This window comes from Pristiophorus japonicus, chromosome 7 (genome assembly GCF_044704955.1).
Source record: "Pristiophorus japonicus isolate sPriJap1 chromosome 7, sPriJap1.hap1, whole genome shotgun sequence".
In the NCBI taxonomy this organism is placed as follows: Eukaryota; Metazoa; Chordata; class Chondrichthyes; family Pristiophoridae; genus Pristiophorus; species Pristiophorus japonicus.
In genome coordinates this window covers 84,625,281-84,646,129 of record NC_091983.1, presented here as the reverse complement: position 1 = coordinate 84,646,129, position 20,849 = coordinate 84,625,281, and positions in this window count along the sequence as shown.

The following is a 20,849-nucleotide window of genomic DNA, read 5'->3' as shown; positions in this document are numbered from 1 at the left end:
ACTGTGACCCCTGGTTCTGGACTTCCCCAACATTGGGAACATTCTTCCTGCATCTAACCTGTCTAAACCCATCAGAATTTTAAACGTTTCTATGAGGTCCCATCTCATTCTTCTGAACTCCAGTGAATACAAGCCCAGTTGATCTAGTCTTTCTTGATAGGTCAGTCCCACCATCCCAGGAATCAGTCTGGTGAATCTTCGCTGCACTCCCTCAATAGCAAGAATGTCCTTCCTCAAGTTAGGAGACCAAAACTGTACACAATACTCCAGGTGTGGCCTCACCAAGGCCCTGTACACCTTCCTGCCCCTGTACTCAAATCCCCTCGCTATGAAGGCCAACATGCCATTTGCTTTCTTAACCGCCTGCTGTACCTGCATGCCAACCTTCAATGACTGATGTACCATGACACCCAGGTCTCGTTGCACCCTCCCTTTTCCTAATCTGTCACCATTCAGATAATAGTCTGTCTCTCTGTTTTTACCACCAAAGTGGATAACCTCACATTTATCCACATTATACTTCATCTGCCATGCATTTGCCCACTCACCTAACCTATCCAAGTCACTCTGCAGCTTCATAGCATCCTCTTCGCAGCTCACACTGCCACCCAACTTAGTGTCATCCGCAAATTTGGAGATACTACATTTAATCCCCTCGTCTAAATCATTAATGTACAATGTAAACAGCTGGGGCCCCAGCACAGAACCTTGCGGTACCCCACTAGTCACTGCCTGCCATTCTGAAAAGTACCCATTTACTCCTACTCTTTGCTTCCTGTCTGACAACCAGTTCTCAATCCACGTCAGCACACTACCCCCAATCCCATGTGCTTTAACTTTGCACATTAATCTCTTGTGTGGGACCTTGTCGAAAGCCTTCTGAAAGTCCAAATATACCACATCAACTGGTTCTCCTTTGTCCACTTTACTGGAAACATCCTCAAAAAATTCCAGAAGATTTGTCAAGCATGATTTCCCTTTCACAAATCCATGCTGACTTGGACCTATCATGTCACCATTTTCCAACTGCGCTGCTATGACATCCTTAATGGTGCAAACACTATCACTGAACATGAGAGAAGGAATGTCACAGGTTGAGACCGTTTTGCTCAACATGAGGGAGGGAATGTTCAGGCCGTTGAGACACTGTCAGGGCTCATGAGGGAGTTAGCTGTTGCAATAAGGGAACACGCCCAGACCCGCGCCCATTGACAGCATCAACTGCCACTCCTACTCCAATCCCCACACCAGCCTCTGAAGAGCCCAAGCCGGGCCCTCCAAATTGCGGCCTGGGCTTTCCAAATTGCTGCCTGCCACTCCAACCCACCGCCTCCCCACTCCCCCCCCTCCCCCACCCCTCAACAGATGCGCACTACCCAAGATCTTAGAAAGATCTTAGAAAGAATAAGCTTGGTCCCAACCCCAGAAACAACACGTCACCTGTGGAGACACCAAGAACAAGCTCGGCGGCCTGTCTTAGAATAAGGTGGAGGAAAGATGGGTGCAGCCTTTCTTTGCTGCTGTTGTTGTTATTGTTATTATTATTATTGTTGTTACTGTTGTAACTGTTGTTTTCAAATTAAAAGTTTTATGTAAGTTATGTAAATTTACACATTTTTTAGTAAATGATCTTAAAGTTTTTAAGTGATCTTAATGTTTTTAAGTGATCGTAACTGAAAACTTTAAAGTTTGATACAAGAATAATTTTATTAAAGTTAACTTAAGTACAAACTGTTTATTAAAATTTTGAATAAAATATATTTTACATTAAAACTGAATCATTTCCATTATTTTTTTGATTATTAAAACTTCTCCTCTCTCCCCCTCCCCAACGAATTTCAGTCTTGTGAGTTCTCCCCTTCTCTCCCCCCACTCCCACCCTTCCTCCCCCAAACTCATTGCAGTCTTCAGAAGTCTTCCGATCAGCACCTCGCTCCCCGGGCTCAGTACAAAAGGCTTCCAATCAGTCGGCACCTCCCTCTGTCCCCCCTGCCCCCAACCTCCAGCCGAGCCCCTGTGTTCGAGCGCGGGGCCAATTCTGCTAGCCAAAGCTACCACCCTCCACCCCTGCTTGAAGATGTTCGGTGGTGACGTGTAAGTAAGAAAAAAAATGAAAACTTCTGAAATCCAAAAAATTTCCATTTACTACGTTGAGAAGTTGAACTTTATTATTGATTTTTAGAATGTTCTTGACTCCCTCCAAAATCTTTGATTAAAAACAATGGTATCTTTCAGCGCCAATTTTTTAATGTGCGCTGCTTTCTGCTAATTCACCAGAAGGTTTTTTGGGAGTGGCCAGATACGTCGACCTAGGAGGAACATTTTTTGGCCAAACTGTGAAAAATTATGAAAACTGGTGCAGACATGAGGGAACGTCAAAACAAACTCACCTAAAAAATCGTAATTAACTCAGTTACGTCGGCGCAGATCGCAGGGGGGAACTTCGAAAAAATAAATACGCCAGAAAAAACGGCGCCGCCAAAAAGACAGCGCAATTAACCCAGGAAAATTGAGCCCTAAAACTTGAACACATGAAATGTTGGCTCCAGTGCAAAACGGAGGAAGTGCTGCATTGTTAAGGTTCAGCCCTTCAGACCGAGGCCCTGACTGCCGGCGCTCTGGTGGCTTAGGTGGATGTTGAAGGTACCATGGCATTATTTAAAAAATAGATTTTCTCCTTATGTTGTGGCCAACAGTGCTCGCTCAACAAATAAAACCAAAAATGGGTGAACTAGTCATTCATCTGATTGTTTGTGGGATCTTGCTTGTGCAAAATGGCTACCAGTTTCTCGACATAACAGTAATTGACACTTCAACATTTATTGCATGTGAAGTGCTTGGAGACATTTCTGAGAAATGTATTTAAGGCATTATGTAAATGCAAATCTTTTACATAACTGACAATGACAAATTACATTTATTCAACAGAGTTAACAGTATTTCTAGAGTAATTTGTTATATTTTGCATATTTATTTATCTAACTTGACGTTCATTTAAATGAGAATCATTGAGTGTAGATGAAACAATAATACGTGTCATTATTTATATAGGCTCCTTCAAAGGAGTGCTTAATCACCAACTTGGAAAATTCCTGAGTTGGGATAAATATAAAAAAGACACAAATACAGACTATACATAGATGCAGATATATATAGTATTTCAATAAGTTGTCATGGAATAGTTCTAGCTCAATGCATGATTATAGCTTCAAATTGCAAATTAATGTTCAAACTGCAGAGAAAGTTTCAGCCTTAAGATTTATTACAAGATTCACTTTCAAAGGCTTGGTATTGTGCCCGTTTTAAGTTCAAGCTGTATGATGGCATGGCAGACAATATATACCTTCTTCTCGACAAAATATATGTACAAATATTAACAACGGAAATGAAATAAGACTGGTGAAATTCGGTAGCACCCTGTGTGTGGCGGTAACTTTTAACTTTTAGAAAATTTAACGCCCGGCGAGATGGCTTGCAAAATTGTGGGAAATTGAGCATTTTCGCCCCAGAAGTGAAGGCAGGAGGTAAATGAGGTGCTAATTACATAAGAACATAAGAAATAGGAGCAGGAGTAGGCCATTTGGTGCACCTGCATGCTAATTTATTGTGTTTCATGCACAAGAACCCCCATATCCCTCTGCACCACAGCATTTTGTAATTTCTCCCCATTTAAATAATAATTGTTTTTTTATTTTTCCAACTAAGTGGATAACCTCACATTTTCCCACATTATAGCCCACTCATTTAGCCTATCTTTATACCTTTGCAGATTCTTTGCATCCTCCTCACAACTTGCTTTCCCACCTATTTTTGTATCATCAGCAAATTTGGCTACATTCATCCAAGTCATTAATATAAATTGTAAATAGTTGAGACCCCAGCACTGATCCCTGTGGCATCCACTAGTTACAGTTTGCCAGCCTGAAAATGACTCTTTTATCCTGACTCTCTGTTTTCTGTTAGTTAGTCAATCCTCTCTCCGCGCTAATATATTATCCCCAACTTCATGAGCTCTTATTTTGTGCAGAAACCTTTTGTGTGGCACCTTATTGAATGCTTTCTGGAAATCCAAATATACAACATCAACTATCCACTCTGCTTGTTACATCTTCAAAGAACGGCAGAAGATTTGTCAAACATGATTTCCCTTTCATCAAAACCATGCTGTCTCTGCTTGACTGCATTATGATATTCTAAATATCCTGCTACTACTTCCTTAATGATGGACTCCAGTATTTTCCCAACTGGTCTATAGTTTCCTGCTTTCCATCTCCCTCCTTTCTTAAATAGAGGTGTTAAATTTATGCTCCACTTGAGCCTCCTCCCGTCTTAGATAAGTATAAATGAACATAAGAATTCAGAGCAGGAGTAGGCCATTCGGCCCTTCGAGCTTGCTCTGCCATTCAATGAGATCATGGCTGATCTTCTACTTCAACTCCACTTTCCTGCACCATCCCCAAATACCCATATCCCTTGGTTCCCTTAATATCCAAATTTCCTCAACTGAATCTATCAGCACAACCCTCTACTCCCTTCTCCCTCATATGCTTGTCCAGTCTCCCCTTAAATGCATCTATACTATTTGCTTCAACCACTCCCTGTGGTAGTGAGTTCCACATTCTCACCACTCTCTGGGTAAAGAATTTTCTTCTGAATTCACTATTGGCTCCACAGCTGCTGGCTGTTTATCTGAAAGCATAACTGGCACAAGACTCACATTAATGTGAGGCTAATGAGGCAGGATTGGAGCAAGGAATACAGACAGTATCAGGAGCTGGAAAGTGATAAACGCCTTTTGGTGCGAGGGGGAAGCGGTATGAGCAAAGGAGAGGGGACAAAGATACCGTTGTTGTCCCCAGTGGGGCTGATGTCTCCGCCAGCCACAGTGTCCACCAATTGCGGGCCAATGAGCCACAGCACTTGCTCCTCAAGATCACTCAGCTCACACAGTTCAGATTCCCCATCTCCAGTCTGCAGCTGCTCCCTCCTGTTATGTGCCATCTTGGCCTGCAAAAGAAAGGAACTTGTGTGAGTAAGAGTCCAGCTATGTATGTGGAAGATATGCCTGCCATGGTTGAACAGCTGTGAATGTCGGCAAGGTGTGAGATGAGGATGTAAGTGTGAGTAGCTGCAGATGCCTGGTGATTGAATGATGGGGAAGTGATACTTTGCTCAGTGTGCACAGACAGAGGTTCAGAGGCTGGAATGTACGAGGTGTAGAAGCACGTACTCACCTTCCCCACTTGACTGAGGTCATTGAATTTCTTTCAGCACTGGGTGAGGGTTCTGTCCACCACTGTGTTGGCCGACACCTCTTGGGCCAACTCTTGCCACATGGTCCTGAAAACCTGTGGTGATGGCCTCCTTCCAGATAGAGGGAACAGCGACTCCCTCATTCTCTCCATTGTCCCCAACAATGTCTCCAGTGCCACATCATTAAATTGTGTGGCCCTGTCCCTTAAAGCAGGATTAGCAACAGCCATTTCATAAAATGTCTGTCAGTTGCTGAGATGTTTGATTCAAGTGCAGTAATGATGAAAATGAGCAGCAGCAGGTTGAAATTACCTCCCCTTTAAGAGCTAGATCGAGCTGGTGTTAAGGATTGAAGGCTGATCGCTGAATGCAAATGAGCTAAAATTGAGTAACAATAGCTCCCCTGCAGCAGCCAACTGAGGCTATTATTGCAAGAGGGATGGAGTATAAAACAGGGAGGTCCTGCCCCAACTGTACCGGGCGTTGGTGAGACCACATCTGGAGTACTGCATACAGTTCTGGTCTCCTTATTTAAGGAGGGATATACTTGCATTGGATGCAGTTCAGAGAAGGTTCACTAGGTTGAATCCTGAGATGAAGGGGTTGTCATATGAAGAAAGGTTGAGCAGGTTGGGCCGATACTCATTGGAGCTTAGAAGAATGAGAGGTGATCTTATTGAAACGTATAAGATTCTGAGGGGGCTTGACAGAGCTGACGAGAAGAGGATGTTTCCCCTCATGGAGGAATCTAGAACTAGGGGGTATAGTTTCAGAATAAGGGGTTGCCCTTTTCAAAAAGAATGAGGAGGAATTTCTTCTCTCAGAGGGTTGTGAATCTTTGGAATTCTCTACCCGAGAGAATTGTGGAGGTTAGGTCTTTGAATATATTTAAGATAGAGATAGACAGATTTTTGAATGATAAGGGAGTGAAGGGTTATGGGGAGCAGGCGGAGAAATGGAGTTGAGGCCAAGATCAGATCAGCCATGATCTTTTTAAATGGCGGATGTGCTTGAATTGAGAATGTCACACTCGATCCATTTGGAGTAGGCGTCTACTACAACCAAAAACATTTTTCCCATGAAATGACCTACGTAGTCCACATGGATGCATGACCATGGCTTGGCGGACCAGGACCAGGGGTTAAGGGGCGCTTCTCTGGGCGCATTACCCATCTGGGCACACGTGTTGCACCTGCGAACACAAAGTTCCAGGTCTGCCTCTATCCCTAGCTACCAAATGTGTGACCTGGCAATTGCCTTCATCATGACAATGCCCGGGTGATCATTGTAGAGTTCTCGGATGAACTCCTCTCTGCCCATCTGGGGCATGACTGCTCGATTTCCCCATAGTAAGCAATCGGCCTGAATCGAGAGTTCATCCTTGTGCCTGTGAAATGGTTTAAATTCCTCAGGGCATGCCCCGTACATGGCTGCCCAGTCCCCATTCAGGATACATTTCTTGATTAAAGACAGTAGCGGGTCTCTATTTGTCCAGACTTTGATCTGACGGGCTGTCACGGGTGAGCCTTCACTTTCGAACGCTTCAACAGCCATGACCATCTCAGCAGCATGCTCGGTTGTCTCATCTGTGGTGGCTAGTGGGAGCCTGCTGAGTGCATCGGTGCAGTTTTCAGTGCCCAATCTGTGCCGAATTGTATAGTCATAGGTGGCTGATGTGAGTGTCCACCTCTGTATGCGGGCCGACGCATTTGCATTTATGGCCTTGTTGTCGGCCAAAAGGGATGTTAGGGGTTTGTGATCTGTCTCCAGCTCAAATTTCCTGCCAAAAAGGTACTGGTGCATATTTTTTACTGCATATACACATGCAAGCGTTTCCTTTTCTACCATCCCGTGGCTCCTTTCTGCCTGGGACAGACTTCTGGAGGCATAAGCTACCGGCTGTAATTGACCCTTGGCATTAACATGCTGCAACACACACCCGACACCATAGGACGACGCATCGTACGTTAAAACAAGTTTCTTACATGGGTCATATAGCGTGAACAGATTGTTGGAGCATAACAAATTGCGTTCTCTATCAAAAGCCCTTTCCTTGCTGTCCCCCCAGACTCATTCGCAACCATTGCGTCGGAGCACGTGTAGCAGCTCTAACAGCATGCTCAATTTGGGAAGAAATTTACCAAAATAATTCAGAAGCCACAGAAACGAACACAACTCCGTCATGTTAGGGGTCTGGGTGCTCTCTGGATCGCTTCCATTTTGTACGCAGTAAGTCTGATCCCGTCTGCTGCTACCCTCATCCCCAGGAATTCTACCTCTGGAGCTAGGAAGACGCACTTCGCCTTTTTCAGTCGCAGACCTACCCGGTCCAGTCTGCGTAGCACGTCCTCCAAGTTGTGGAGGTGTTCTTCAGCATCATAACCCGTGATGAGGATGTCGTCCTGAAAAACCACCATCCTTGGAATCAACTTGAGGAGGCTTTCCATATTTTGTAGAAAGATAGCGGCGGCCGAGCGAATCCCGAACGGACATCTGTTGTACTCAAACAACCCTTTGTGTGTCATGATGGTGGTCAGTTTCTTTGACTCACTCGCCAGCTCCTGGGTCATGTAAGCTGAGGTCAGGTCCAATTTTGAAAAAAGTTTGCCACCGGATAGCGTCGCAAAGAGGTCCTCCGCTTTCGGTAGCGGGTACTGGTCTTGGAGTGACACCCGATTGATGGTGGCCTTGTAATCACCATATACCCTGACCGACCCATCCGCCTTGAGCACCGGCATAATCTGGCTCGCCCAGTCACTGAATTCGACTGGCGAGATAATGCCTTCCCTCAGCAGGCGGTCCAATTCGCCTTCTATCTTTTCCCGCATCACGTATGGCACGCCTCTTGCCTTGTGATATACTGGCCTGGCATCCGGGTTTATGTGAATCACTACCTTGGTCCCCATGAAAGTGCCAATGCCGGGTTGAAATAGTGAGTCAATTTTGTCCAGGACCTGTGAGCATGATATTCGCTCCACAGAAGAAATTGCATTGACATCGCCCCATTTCCAGTTCATGACAGCAAGCCAACTCCTCCCCAGCAGTGCGGGACCATCCCCCGGGACAATCCAGAGTGGTAACCTGTTCTCCGAATCTTTGTGGGTCACGATTACCGTGGCGCTGCCTAGCACTGGAATGATCTCCTTTGTATAAGTCCGTAGCTGTGCGACAATCGACAATAATTTTGGCCTCCTGGCCTTGGACGCCCACAACTTGTCGAACTGTTTGATACTCATCAGGGACTGGTTGGTCCCCATGTCTAGTTCCATTGATACTAGGATGCCATTGAGGAGTACTTTCATCATTATCGGTGGCGTCCTGGTGTATGAACTGTATATGTGCGCCACATGAATTCGCTGAACTTCAGCTTCCAGGGATTTCCCCCTGTGTCCATTTGGCCTCGTAGGGCTTACATCGGGCCCGTCCTCTTCATACATAAACCTGGCTGCAGGCTTCCTGCACATATGCGCCAAGTGACTGCTAACGTTGCAATTTCTGCAGGTATATTGCTGACACCTGCAAGCTCTGGCTGTGTGTTTGCCTCCACACCTCCAACATGAGCCGTTGTTGGAAACAAAAGGTCCATTACCAGTCGATCATCTCTAGCTGTCTCTATAACTGTCCTTAAATGCACCATTGACAGATGTTGATGGCCCCATTACTGGCCGCATTGTCCCTTGCGATGGCATGAATCGCCGTTCAGCTAGCCATTGTCTCTGCTGAATTCCCCCTTTGGGTTCAACTACATGCTCGGGCATGTCTGATTGCCCCTGTCTGCCTGGAGAACTGTGTGCCACGTTAACAATGTTGACTCTCTGTCCATTTGCTGCATTTAAAACAAGATTTTTGTCAAACATCATTCTGGTCTCTTCCTCCCCTGAGATAAATGTTTGGGCCTTCAAAGCCGCCGTTTCCAAGGTCAAGTCTTTGGTCTCAATCAGTTTCCTTAAAACTCCAGCGTGCCCGATGCCCTCAATAAAAAAGTCTCACAGCATCTCTGCTCTGCATGCACCTGGGAACTTACATAGGCTTGCCAGTCACCGCAGGTCTGCCATGAAGTCTAGAACGCTTTTCCCTTCTTGCCGCCGGTGCGTGTAAAACCGGTGTCTCGCCATGTGCATTCTGCTCACCCATTTAAAGTGTTCCCCGATCAACTTACTGAGCTCTTCAAAAGCCCACCGGCTTCTCTGGCGCTAGAAGGTCCTTCATCAGGGAGTAGGTCCTAGATCCACAAACCGTCAGGAGATGAGCCCTGTGTTTGTCGGCCGAATCCTGTCCCAGCCATTCCTTAGTGACGAAACTTTGCTGTAGTCTTTCAATAAAATTATCCCAATCATCACCAACACAGTAACTCTCGTCTGTGCTGCTAGCGGCCATGCTCGTGTGGTTTAAATCCCAGTTTCTCGTCGCCAATAATATGTCCTTACTATACAGAGCAAATGCACACGAGGCCCATACTAGAGAGAAGGTCACTCTGTGACCAGTAACCTTTATTTGCCAGCACTGAAGTGTTGAAGGTGGGTGGAGCTTTCCCTTTTATACCTGAAAGTCCAGGTAAGGAGTGTCTCCCACAAGTTCACCACCCAGTGGTCAATGTTCTCAAGGTGTACAACTTAGGTCAGTTTATACATGGATTAAAATGACAGTTGACTACATGACACTGATGGTCTACTCACTGATGTTCCTGGTGGTGGCACGGCTCTCATTGTATGAGAGCTGGGCAGGAGTGTTGGAGTTGGGGAGGGGAATCATGAGCTAGGTGGAGAGCAGCCCTTTGCTCCGGGCAGCCAGCCGCAAGTTTGATGATGTGGCTGGTGATCTCTCACAGGTTGGGGTCTCCATGCTGCTCCTGGGAGTGTTACCCACTGAGCCACAGCTGACACAAACAGTCGCAAGTCGGGGTCATAAAAGGAGCAGAGAAGCGGCGACCCGGGAACAGCGTGGAGGTCCCAACATGTGAGAGACCATCAGCGGCAGGTCAGGGCCATAAAAGCAGTGGAGGTGCAGTGAGATATTGCAGAGCGATGTGATCGGGGCCCAGGAGAGGTGTGATTTCAGTGCCCAGAAGAGGCGAGGGCCCAGGGGCAGCACGGACCAGCTCACACTGCGATATGTGTGCGCACTAGGTCCGTGCAGCAGAGCTGGTCTCCAGCCGTCTTGGTTAATCCTTGCCACTGGAACAGGACCTAGCTCTGTCAAGGCCGTGTGCAACGGCCACCATACGTTAAAAAAATCCATGCACAGGCATCTTCCACCCTTCAATATGTAGTTCAGGACCTGGAATGTCAGGGCCTTCATTGAAACACCTGAGAACTCACCCCTTTTTGGTGCGGAAGCAAGTCATTCTCGATACGAGGGACTGCCCAAGAAGAAGAGAAGATATGGTGGCTGGAAGAGATCTGGCACACCGGTCTGGTACAGGATGAAGGCATCATGGCTGCTGTCAGAATAACGGGTATTGATAGTGAGGATTCTGCGTCTGTGGTCGCACACCAACTAAGGATTGTGAGCGGTAGCCTTTGTGGTTACAGAATACCTCAGGATTGTTATGCGATGCCCACAAAATGATGTGGGTGCAGTCAATGGTGCCCTGCTATCCTGACGAAGACACATGTACGGCTTGTGCTATTTCTCTCTGGCGATGGGGAAGGAAATGTAGTCCCTTCTCCTTCTGTACAGAGCATCTGTGACCTCGCGGATGGGGTGATGGACGGCAAACTGGGAGATATTGGAGATGTCTCCTGCTGCACACTGGAAGGATCTATTGGCATAGAAATAGAGCGCAATTTTGACCTTGACTGCTATTGAGAGAGCTGTCCTCATCCTGATCAGAGGCTCGAGGCCTGGTTGCAGGAGATGATAGAGCTCTGTGACCACATCCTTGCTTAAGCGCAGTCTTCGAACTTGCCCTTCCATACCAAAGCCCTAAAACTGTAATGAGAGACAACAGCAAAGATGAAACATTCCAATCACACTGAAATTGATGTAACAGGACTGTTGCGGTATGATCTCCTGTTGCCAGCCCTGTTGGGCCTTCTCCCTCTGACCACATTTTGCTGCCTTGCTTCCTATCTTGCTGCCCTTTCCCTGCCTCCCTACCCTGCTCGCTGCCTTGCTCCCTGCCCTGCTCCTTGCCCTGCTCCCTGTATTTATCCTTGCCTTTGTCTCCCCCTAAGCAGCATCCGATGGTGACGTCAGAGCAGGAGGTCGAATGCCAGCACAGCTCCCATGAAACAATATAAATGTTGTCATTTCAAATGTGCCCTCAAAGAAATAAAGGAATAATTTGGAGGCAGAACAGTCCTTGAAGTGAAACCTGCTGCAATCTGTCCACCAGCCACTCTGCATATGTGATAGCAAACTGAACAGAGTAATGACCGACAAAAATTGTTAGTAAAGATGGTGCCTTTCAATAGCGCTCCTCCAACCGAATCCTGACTGCAACCCAACAACTGAAGTTGTCGTTGTCAGCGCCAGGCGGTAAGTGAGGAGGCGCTGGGCACAGCCGAATGGGGCACTACCGGCAGGAGCAAAGCGCTATCTTTTAACGCCTCCGCAAAACCCCCACCCAATTTCGCAGGGGGACCGCAGTTCTCGTTGCGCCCGGGCGAAAACCATTCTGCTAACGGCAGGCACACAGGAGCCCAATTTCAGCCCCTTTGTCTCTTGATTTGAGATGATGGGTTTGACATTACTGAATATCTGTGTTCTTAAAAGCATTATTAACACTCTTTACTTGCAGTACTTTTGTATTATGAGTAATATATAGAATTATAACAACATTTTAGATGGAGAGTTCTTGATTACTAATCCATTTGAAACGCGGTCCTTCAATCAAAAAAGTTTGAAAACTACTGGGCTGAAACATAGAAACATAGAAACATAGAAAATAGGTGCTGGAGTAGGTCATTCGGCCCTTCGAGCCTGCACCACCATTCAATAAATCATGGCTGATCATTCCCTCAGTACCCCTTTCCTGCTTTCTCTCCATACCCCTTGATCCTTTTAACCGTAAGTGCCATATATAACTCCCTCTTGAATATATCCAATGAACTGGCATCAACAACTCTCTGCGGCAGGGAATTCCACAGGTTAACAACTCTCTGAGTGAAGACGTTTCTCCTCAACTCAGTCCGAAATGGCCTACCCCTTATCCTAAGACTGTGACCCCTGGGTTCTGGACTTCCCCAACATCGGGAACATTCTACCCGCATCTAACCTGTCCCGTCCCGTCAGAATCTTATATGCTTCTATGAGATCCCCTCTAATCCTTCTAAACTCCAATGTATAAAGGCCCAGTTGATCCAGTCTCTCCTCATATGTCAGTCCTGCCATCCCGGGAATCAGTCTGGTGAACCTTCGCTGCACTCCCTCAGTAGCAAGAACGTCCTTCCTCAGATTAGGAGACCAAAACTAAACACAATATTCCAGGTGAGGCCTCACCAAGGCTCTGTACAACTTCAGTAAGACCTCCCTGCTCCTATACTCAAATCCCCTGGCTATGAAAGCCAACATACCATTTGCCTTCTTCACCGCCTGCTGTACCTGTATGCCAACTTTCAATGTCTGATGTACCATGACATCCAGGTCCCGCTGCACCTCCCCCTTTCCTAATCTGCTGCCATTCAGATAATATTCTGTCTGCGTTTTTTGCCCCCAAAGTTGATAACCTCACATTTATCCACATTATACTGCATCTGGCATGCATTTGCCCACTCACCTAACCTGTCCAAGTCAGCCTGCAGTCTGCTAGCATTCCCCTCACAGCTCACACCGCCACCCAGTTTAGTGTCTTCTGCAAACTTGGAGATATTACACTCAATTCCTTCATCCAAATCATTGATGAATACTGTAAAGAGCTGGGGTCCCAGCACTGAGCCCTGCGGCACTCCACGAGTCACTGCCTGTCATTCTGAAAAGGACCCATTTATCCCGACTCTCTGCTTGCTGTCTGCCAACCAGTTCTCTATCTATGTCAGTATATTACCCCCAATTCCATGTGCTTTGATTTTACACACCAATCTCTGTCAAAAGCCTTTTGAAAGTCCAAATACACCACATCCACTGGTTCTCTCTAGTCCACTCTAGTAGTTATATCCTCAAAAAATTCCAGAAGATTTGTCAAGCATGATTTCCCCTTCATAAATCCATGCTGACTTGGACTGATCCTATCACTGCTTTCCAAATGCGCTGCTATTTCATTCTTAATAATTGATTCCAACATTTTCCCCACTACTGATGTCAGGCTAACCAGTCGATAATTACCCGCTTTCTCTCCCCCTTCCTTTTTAAAAAGTGGTGTTACATTAGCTACCCTCCAGTCCATAGGAACTGATCCAGAGTCGATAGACTGTTGGAAAATGATCACCAATGCATCCACTATTTCCAGGACCACTTGCTTAAGTATTCTGGGATGCAGAATATCAGACCCCGGGGATTTATTGACTTTCAATCCCATCAATTTTCCAAAAACAATTTCCCGCCTAATAAGGATATCCTTCAGTTCTTCCTTCTCACTAGACCCTCGGTCCCCTAGTACTTCCGGAAGGTTATTTGTGTCTTCCTTCGTGAAGACAGAACCAAAGTATTTATTCAATTGGTCTGCCATTTCTTTGTTCCCCATTACAAATTCACCTGAATCCGACTGCAAGGGACCTACGTTTGTCTTCACTAATCTTTTTCTCTTCACATATCTATAGAAGCTTTTGCAGTCAGTTTTTATGTTCCTGGCAAGCTTCTTCTCGTACTCTATTTTCCACCTCTTAATTACACCCTTTGTCCTCCTCTGCTGAAATCTAAATTTCTCCCAGTCCTCAGGTCAGTTGCTTTTTCTGGCCAATTTATATGCCTCTTCCTTGGATTTAACACTATCCTTAATTTCCCTTGTTAGCCACGGTTGAGCCACCTTCCCCGTTTTATTTTTACTCCAGACAGGGATATACAAATGCTGAAGTTCATCCATGTGATCTTTAAATGTTTGCCATTGCCTTTCCACCGTCAACCCTTTAAGTATCATTTGCCAGTCTATTCTAGCCAATTCACACCTCAAACCATCGAAGTTACCTTTCCTTAAGTTCAGCATTCTAGTTTCTGAATTAACTGTGTCACTCTCCATCTTAATAAAGAATTCTGCTATGTTATGGTCACTCTTCCCCAAGGGGTCTCGCACAACAAGATTGCTAATTAGTCCTTTCGCATTTCACATCACCCAGTTGAGAATGGCCAGTTCTCCAGTTGGTTCCTCAACATATTGATCTAGAAAACCATCCCTAATACACTCCAGGAAATCCTCCTCCACCGCATTGCTACCAGTTTGGTTAGCCCAATCAATATGTAGAGTAATGTCACCCATGATAACTGCTGTATCTTTATTGCATGCATCCCTAATTTCTTATTTGATGCTGTCCCCAACCTTACTACTACTGTTTGGTGGTCTGTACACAAGTCTCACGTGTTTTCTGCCCTTTGCTATTCCGTCGCTCCACCCACACCAATTCCACATCATCCAAGCTAATGTCCTTCCTTACTATTGCATTAATTTTCTCTTTAACCAGCAATGACACCCCGCCTTCTTTTCCTTTCTGTCTATCCTTCCTAAATGTTGAATACCCCTGGATGTTGAGTTCCCAGCCTTGGTCACCCTGGAGCCATGTCTCCGTGATGCCAATTACATCATATCCGTTAACTGCTATCTGTGCAGTTAATTCATCCACCTTATTCCGAATACTCCTCGCATTGAGGCACAGAGCCTTCAGGCTTGTCTTTTTAACACACTTTGCCCCTTTAGAATTTTACTGTAATGTGGCCCTTTTTACTTTTTGCCTTAGGTTTCTCTGCCCTCCACTTTTACTTTTCTTCTTTCTATCTTTTGCTTCTGCCCCCATTCAGCTTCTCTCTGTCTCGCTGCATAGGTTCCGATCCACCTGCCATATTAGTTTAACTCCTCCCCAACAGCACTAGCAAACACTCCTTCTAGGACATTGGTTCCGGTACTGTTACCACGTGCAGACTGTCCGGTTTGTACTGGTCCCACCTCCCCCCAGAACCGGTTCCAATGTCCCAGGAATTTGAATCTCTCCCTTGTGCACCACTCCTCAAGCCATGTATTCATCTGAGATATTCTGCGATTCCTACTCTGACTAGCATGTGGCATTAGTAGCAATCCTGAGATTACTACTTTTGAGGTCCTACTTTTTAATTTAGCTCCTAGCTCCCTAAATTCGTCTTGTAGGACCTCACCCCATTTTTTACCTTTCTCGTTGGTACCTATATGCACCATGACAACTGACTGTTCACCCTCCCTTTTCAGAATGCCCTGCACCCACTCTGAGACATCCTTGACCCTTGCACCAGGGAGACAACATACCTTCCTGGAGTCTCGGTTGCGGCCGCAGAAACGTCTATCTATCCTCCTTACAATTGAATCCCCTATCACTATGCTCTCCCACTCTTTTTCCTGCCCTCCTGTGCAGCAGAGCCACCCATGGTGCCATGAACTTGGCTGCTGCTGCCCTCCCCTGATGAGTCATCCCCCTCAACAGTACCCAAAGCTGTGTATCTGTTTTGCAGGGGGATGACCACAGGGGACCCCTGCACTACTTTCCTTGCACTGCTCTTCCTGTTGGTCATCCATTCCCTATCTGGCTGTGTACCCTCTACCTGCGGTAAGACCAACTCACTAAACGTGCGATTCACGCCATTTTCAGCATCGTGGATGCTCCAGAGGGAATCCATCCACAGCTCCAGTGCCGCAATGCGGACACCGGAAGCGTCCCTGACTTCCCACATAGTACAGGAGGAGCATAACACATGTCCGAGATGTCCTGCCATGATTAACCCTTAGATAAACTTAAATTGGCTGCAACAATGCTACAGGTTACTTACTGATAAAGAAAAAGAAAAAGAAAAATTACTTACCAATCACCAGCCAATCACTTACCCCCTTGGCTCTGACATCACCTTTCGATTTCTTTCTACTTTTTTTGCCTCCCTGCTGCAGCTGCACAAGCTGGCCTCTTGTAGGCCTCACGAACTGTCGCTCTACCTCCTGACTTCCTGCTGGGCTCCTCGACGTCCCGCTGGCCTCTTGTAGGCCTCACAATCAGTTGTGTGCCAGATACATTGAAGCCTGTGCCCCTTGGATTTGAGGGAGCACAGCTTAAAGGTAACATCGCTTGATAGTGACTTGGAGGGGAGCTTTTTTCAGGGGTGGGCACACAAGCAACTAGGGTTGGAAGGGGCAAGAGGAATGCAAGGAATGAGAGATATATGATCAGAGATGGCCTTGACTGTGATTGAGACAATGGCAATAGGGAGGCCATGTGAGACAGCAAAGTCGAGGGGAGACTATGTTGAGGAAGAACAGAATGGGAATTAAACTCGGAGGATACATTTTAAAGCATAAAATTTGGCCCATTCCATAAACTGAATGATTTCCATAAGCATTGCTGCTACCGTGACCCTGTCGTGTATGCATAATCGCTTCCATTATTGAATTAAGCGAGTGACAAACTCGGTTGGATTATGGATTCCAATATTGTAAAATGTACTTTTTAACAGAAATATTTAGGGGAAATTTTAACCCCAAAACCTGGTGGGTTGGGATCAGATGGGAGTTTAAAGTGTTAAAAAACTGAAATCCAATCCATCCTGCCTCCAAACCCCACACTTCTGTTTTTCGGCCAGGCGTCGGGAAACTAAGGTTGCGACCTCTTGTCCAAGGTTACCCACCCAATTGGAAGCCAGCCTGTCAATCGGGATGGCTGCACCCAACGGGTCAAAATGTAAATATTCCAGCCATGGCGAACATTAGCACATATAGCAGGAACGTACTTAGTGATAGTGACTGGTCTATAGAATTTGTGAAAAAAATCAAGTTCTTGCACCAATTAATTTTATATTGATTTTATTTTTGTATCAAACTTTGTTGCTGCACCTTGTGGATAATGGTGGTTCATTCGCTCGTTCAGTCCTGTTTGAGTCAGTATAATACTTATGTCATCCTTTATGTGTGATGTTGTCTAAATGTTTAGCAACCTAGTGGTTCAAGTGGTCGAGTGCTTGACTCTCAATGAGTAGGTCACAAGTCTGAATCCCATTACTAAGCTGTCACTATTTGCCTTGGTTGGGTGAGTTTTGACAGTTCTTAGCTGAGACACTAGATGCAGCATGGTGATGTACCTTTGTTGAGGTGCAGGGAAGGGGAAGTGCCAGATCCCAAGACATCTTACTTGAGCCAAATCTCCTCCAAAGAGTGTAACGTCATTTGGTTGCAGGGGCAGGTGGGGCAGAGATTCTGGATTCAAGCTGCATCGACAATCTAACTGCAATGTCAGTGTGAAGCCAAACCACATTTCACCAGTTACAGTCACACTGTAAATGCATCCTTCGTACATAATTGACAACAGGTGACTGCTGTGTTCTACACGAAGAGGAATGTGACCCTTGGATCATTGCTTGTGCATTAGCCACATCACTGAGGGTGACTATGGCAAAGATGAAGCCAGAAATGTTCAATCTACTCAGTGAATTGCTTTGATTGTCGCTGATGGAATCAAAAGACATTAATTTCTGCATGAGATTGTATAACATTGCAATGCATTGACAGGACACCTATTTGAGCAGGATGTGTTGTTAAAGAAACATGTACAGCCATGACTTGAATGTGCAATCTCAACAGCCTTGAATTCCACTCCTATACTGTAATGAAGAAATCTAATACTGTTATAATGATGGTGTCAATGTTAAAATCCACAGCTTTTGGTTCTGTCAATGCTAATTGGTTGAACTGTGAAATTTACCTTAATAAAGTTTTTGAATTTCCAACTTTTCTGTTATTTGAAATGCCATTCTTAAAAATTGTGTTTATTCGTTGTAATAATCCTTGTATAAAATATGAATGACTTGCAGAAAACACAGTAGACAGCTGAACAGTGTGAAGGAAAAACTTCTGCCTTTCAACCAGCAACTCAATGCTTGAAATTTGATGAGGGGATTGGCGGCAGTAGCTTTGGTCTAAGCCACCAAGGAGGAAACTGACAGGATCGAATCAGTCGTCCATTTTATACCTGGCTGGTTTTACTTTCAGCAACAGCAGCAATTTTACACTGGGCGGGTTAGGTTAAAATCAACCCCGCGGTAATCTAAATCTGAATCAAATAGAACTGAGTTCAGTTTGGCCTGTTCCCTGAGATGATGCTCAATCAAGCAGCTTTTAGAAGTTTTCAACTCAGTAAAAATAAAAATGGACTTGCCTCAACCTGAACACAACTCACTAGGAAATTGCTAAAAGACACTGGCAGCAGTCAGTGAGACTGGGAGTGCCTCTTGTTGGCCCAAGCTGGAAAGTGATGCAAGTACTCCAGCATTTGTTGTTGTGAACTTCGGACCTTTCAATTAAAGAATGTGATAATATAGGAACAGGCTAGTCAGCCCATCAAGTCTGCACTGATTTTCTTTTCCACATGAATCATCTATTCTAATTCTGCTCTCCATATTCTTCAATATTCCTTCTCGATAACAAACTATTACATTTGCTTTTAAAAGATCTCTGCTTCAAAAACAATTGATGGCAGGCAAGTCGACATTCTAATCATGCACTGTGTAAATACCTTTATCTATCACTATTTCCCTTATCACCTCGAAGACTCCATTCGGGCAATCTCTCGCCTTCTGAGCTCTCATCAAAATGTCTTCACTTCCCAAGTCTCTTTTCAAACTGTAACCTTGCATCCGGTTAACAAAACTAAATTCATACTGACTCTTTCCAATGCTTTTACACCCTTGTAATGTCATGTCCAAAAATACATACAATACTCCAATCGCAGCCTAACTAAGGTTTTGTACAAATTCTTTTCTGTATTTGCTTCCTGAGCAATTAAGTGCAGTCAAGGAAAAAAAAGGGGAAAACACTTGACAAACAGATTCAGCGTGCAGCAGTCAGTCATTTCATAGGCCTTTTTACATGTAGTTCCACTTAAAAGCAAGCTGCAGGCAGCCCTACTTCAGGAAATTGCAAGGACATCTAAATAATGTCATCGGGACCTCATTCAATGTTTTGAAATGGAAAACTGGTGGATGCTCCTGGCACCATTTGACAACCTGACTGCAAAATTCAATGGCTGGAGATCCACTCGTTTTCACCAACTTTACGCTGCTTTAACTGGCAAAATGATCATAAAATCTATCCTATTAGGTCCTGATAGGTTTTGGTTCAAGTAAGGTCTTGTAAAAAATAATTGTTGAATGGAAAGTTTTAGCCATTTTTGTGATTCATGTTAGACTCATGTTAGAATCTGAGTGGAAGCCATTAGCTTATTACATTTTATATGAAACAGTAACCATTGCCAAATGCACCAAATGGTGTGATACTAGAGGCTCGTTTCTCTGCTTTAGGTGTGTTGCAGCTGCTCACAGCGCCAACAGTAGTAAAAGCTAGTGGCAGCCAGCCACTAGCCAGTAACTGTGCTGCTGTAATTGGGCAGTTGATTCAGAGGTTGTTAGTATGCTCCTGTAGGTGTCTGATGCCAGCAGCCAGAGCTGTCAGCTTTCTATAGAGCCTGCGCTCACTCTCAGTCCTCTGATTTCTGACGTTATTCAATGAATATAAATAAAATGCTGCTCATCCAGAAAACTCCACAGCATTTGCTGCACTGCAAATACTTCCACTCCAGTTGAGAATAAGGGCAGAGAATAACCGGGGTACATTAGCATCGATCGGTATTACCACATTTCCAGTGGTTCCATTTTGTTTGTGGAAGTGTGGCGGGCAGGATTTCCAGCTGCCTATTGTTTGTGCCCCCTTACCTTGGCACGCTTACTGGGTCAGAGGCATTTAATTATTTTGTGTGCACTGGTGCCAGCTGTGCTCCTGCCTCAAGTTCTGTGAAGGAAATTGCTTACCACAGAATAAGTGAGCCCTGTGGGGCAATGGGAATGGCAGTAATGCTAATTTTAAATGACCACTTTTTGGCTGTTAGTTTTGGTAATGCAATCAATTTCACTGCTAAAACCAGCCATTGAAATTTCAAATCTCCAGTGATGCCCTAAGCAATGTTGGATGCCACGGGTGCATAGTTTGGGTATAAATGATGGGAAATACTATGTATTTCTTTCATTTGCATGGCATCCTAATACTCCCATCTATCATCATCATAGGTGGTCACTCGAACGAGAATGACTTGCTTCCACAAGAATTCACGGATGTTTCAATGAAGGACCCAATATTCTAGTCCTGAACTCCAATTGAAGGGGTGGAAGATGCCTGTGCGTGGATTTTTTTAACGTGTGGTGACCGTTGCACATCAGCCACCACACGGGCTGGACAGAGCTAGGCCTTTAACCAGTGGCAAGGGTTGAACCAGGACAACTGGAGACCTGCTCTGCTGCACAGACCTAGTGCGCGCACATATCGCCGTGTGGGCAGGCCCGTGCTGCCTCTGGGCCCTTGGTTCTTCTGGGCCCCGTATCCTCATTCGCTGCACTTTCACCCACGATGTTCCAGGGCCCGGCGCTCCAGCTCTATTTATAGCCCCAACCTGAAGTGGTGTTCTCACACTGGTCAGGGTGACGCACAGCATAGGAAATGCAGCAGCCAG